Source organism: Procambarus clarkii, chromosome 51, assembly GCF_040958095.1.
Source record: "Procambarus clarkii isolate CNS0578487 chromosome 51, FALCON_Pclarkii_2.0, whole genome shotgun sequence".
Classification (NCBI taxonomy): Eukaryota; Metazoa; Arthropoda; class Malacostraca; order Decapoda; family Cambaridae; genus Procambarus; species Procambarus clarkii.
This window is the reverse complement of record NC_091200.1, coordinates 30,128,891-30,132,349: the sequence shown is the minus strand read 5'-3', so window position 1 is coordinate 30,132,349 and position 3,459 is coordinate 30,128,891. Positions and strand designations below refer to the sequence as shown.

Genomic DNA, 3,459 nt, shown 5'->3' with positions numbered 1-3,459 from the left:
ATAGGTGAAAGTAAAACATTATACTAAATTCTATGTGCGTCTACCGTCACCCATAGGCAAGGATAGATGCTGAAGCAATGATCACCAGAAGGGTAATCTGACGCTCTGAACGCTGGCAGGGCTTCTTATATGGGCTGTGACGTTTGGGAACCCTTTGGGAAAGCATGCAAAACACTAAACTGTCTGGTAAAGCTGGAAACAACACTAAACTCTTGGAGAGCTGGTAACTACATTAAACTTTCTTGGAAAGCTCGTAGCAACATTGAATTCTATTGTGAAAGCTGGTAACAACGTTAAACTCACAGGGAAGGCTGGTAACAACAGTAAAATTCTTAAGGAAAACTAGTAACAACAGTAAACACTCTGGGAAAGTTGGTAACAACATTAAACTCTCAGGGAAAAGCTGGTAATGTTACGATGCCCTCTTCTATATCTTCCCTTATCAAGTGAGAAGATCCATATCACTACACCCTGCAGATTTCCTGAGATGCAGGTTTTCGTTTGACATAGGTGTCAGCTAGCAAGAGTACTTATTCGGATGTTAAATGGTTATTTTAATTTTGGCTTGCATGGTGGCTTACACGTATATAAGATGTGTATACAATTTTAGTGTACCCTTACCCTTAAGGGTAATGAACCCGATTCTTACCCTTAGGGTATGCAGTAGACGAGTATACAGTGGAAGTGTATTACCCGACTCTTACCCTTAGTGAATAAGGGTACATTTTACCCTTAGTGTATAAGCATGCACCTTACCTTATTGTATAAGGGTACACCTTACCTTAGTGTATAAGGGTTCACCTTACCTTAGTGTATAAGGGTACACCTTACCTTAGTGTATAAGGGTACACCTTACTTTAGTGTATAAGGGTATACCTTACCCTTAGTGTATAAGGGTACACCTTACCTTAGTGTATAAGGGTACATCTTACCCTTAGTGTATAAGGGTACACCTTACCCTAGTGTATAAGAGTACACCTTACCCTTAGTGTATAAGGATGCACCTTACCCTTAGTGTATAAGGGTACACCTTACCCTTAGTGTATAAGGATGCACCTTACCCTTAGTGTATAAGGATACACCTTATCCTTAGTGTATAAGGGTACACCTTATCCTTAGTGTATAAGGATGCACCTTACCCTTAATGTATAAGGGTACACCATACCCTTAGTGTATACAAAATGGAGACGGACCGACAAAAGTGCGCCAAATCCGTGAAGGCGCCAGCAGGCTGGCGATTGGCGGGCTGTGGTCACGTAACGAGATTAACCAATGAGACTCCGCCCCTGGGAGACTGTGACGTCATCGGGAGGCTGGGCTGGGGGCTTGTAGACTGCTGGGCTCTCAGAGATTCACGGCACTTGTTTGAGAACGGACTTGTGCTTATTGTGCTCTCGAGTTCTTAGGTCCAGGAGCCTCATCCAGGGGAATATCGCAGCCTGACATATTTGCAGTGACTACGGAAGACTAACACACTTCAGGGAAGTGCGAGGAATCCGAGTTCCAGCGGTGTGAGGGCGCCGAGGACTGTGAGTTGATAGTGTTGGAGGAGTTGAGAGCGGCGACGACAGGAGATGCTAGTGGCTTCCCGCCAGCGGAACTCCGAGGTGCTCAGAGCTGTGATTGGATCACGTCCACTGGAAACTCAGAAAGGAGAAGTCGCGACCGGATCTATGAGTATTTGGTCTCAGTGAAGGAGGGATCGAGGGAGACAACGTGAGCAGGGACAACTGGCCAAGCCAGTGATCAAGAACTGCATATTTTGGAGTGAGCACGGAGACGACTCGTATCTTCACGACGGCTAGGGACCTGTAACTCGACCCGAACGCTGAGGAATGATGTGAGGGACTGAGGACCACGACTACCATCGGAGTCCAGGCGTCTGAGGGCAAGATATGTTTGAGGTAAATCATTATTCCCTCCCATTGTCCCTTGATAATTAGGCAAGATAGGCCTAGAAGTATATATAGGTTGTTACTAGAATGTCTATTGATTCTTAGGAGTAGATTAGGCTGTAGGGCAGCTTGTATATGTCATATACTACCTGGTGAAGACAGCGAGTGGCAGAGCCGAGAGGATTATGGGTCTTCGCTGATGGAGCCGGCCCCCGTAAGGGCAAATATCCCCTTAAATTCGTTCAGCTGACTCGGGTTGCCGGAGGCCACCAAAGAAGCGCCACTGTCATCTGATTTATATATTATTACATGTATACTTCTGTCATGTTTATGTAGTTTTCTCTTCAGTAAACTTTATTTACTTTTATTATCGCTTTTATATGTCTCCTCATCTCACTGAACATTGTGAACAAGTGATATTATATTGCACCACACTAGTACTAATATTACACAGAAAAGTTACACTAGGTGGCAACACTGTATCATATTTGAAATGAAAGCGTTGCCGGGACGCAGAGAAGATTACCCAGCTGGCGACCGAAATAAATGTTGAGAACTGAGGTAACGGAGGTCCCGCAAAACTTTCCACGTGTAGCTGGGCAAGCCCGGTGGGGGTTATCTTGAGATGATTTCGGGGCTTTAGTGTCCCCGCGGCCCGGTCCTCGACCAGGCCACCGCCCCCAGGAAGCAGCCCGTGACAGCTGACTAACACCCAGGTAACTATTTTACTGTTAGATAACAGGGGTATAGGGTGAAAGAAACTCTGCCCATTGTTTCTCGCCGGCGCCTGGGATCGAACCCAGGACCACAGGATCACAAGTCCAGTGTGCTGTCCGCTCGGCTCCCCCCTTAACATTATTGCCAACAGCATTTGGTGTTCCGCCTGTTCCCAGGCGGTCACCCATCCAAGTACTAACCAAACCCAACGTTGCTTAACTTTGCTAATCGGACGAGAAGCGGTGTTCTCAACGTGGTATGGCCGTTGGCGCTCTCTCTCTCTGGGGTGTTGCACATTGCAGGATCGAGCTCAAGCAGTTTTTTTTTCTACCACAGATGTGGCCACACATTTACAATGCTAACCTGCATATATACATTTTCTTCTGTCCTCCATGGACAGGGTTAGAGAAATGTTAAACATATAGTTCAAGGGTTTATTGAACACTCAACCACAGAAGGTGATTCGGTGCTTTTAAAATGCTAAGCTAACCTACATACGTAAATACATAGATACACAGATTTACGTATGCCCTACATAAAGTGTTTGATGTGTCTTTTACATAGTGTCATTAATGTACATTCACAAAGGTGAAATGTAATTCTGATCAGCTTCCATATATACTTTATACCCATACATATACATGCACACACACATATACATACATATATACACACACATGCATTCACATACATTTGTCTAATTTACTATCTGACAGGGTGAGATAGCTGATAAAGAAACTAGTGTGCAATTAAGCACTTAATCACTGAAGGTGATGAAGGTGCTTTTACAAGCTCAGGTTATATAGTTACATCATATATATACATTGTATAATTGGTATATTACATG

General features: G+C 44.5%; 1 pseudogene; it reads right to left on the bottom strand.

Annotated features, from left to right (window-relative positions):
- Nucleotides 1-2,754: 2,754 nt before the first annotated feature.
- Nucleotides 2,755-2,882, bottom strand: LOC138351993 (5S ribosomal RNA; annotated as a pseudogene).
- Between the last annotated feature and the right edge of the window lie 577 nt (nucleotides 2,883-3,459).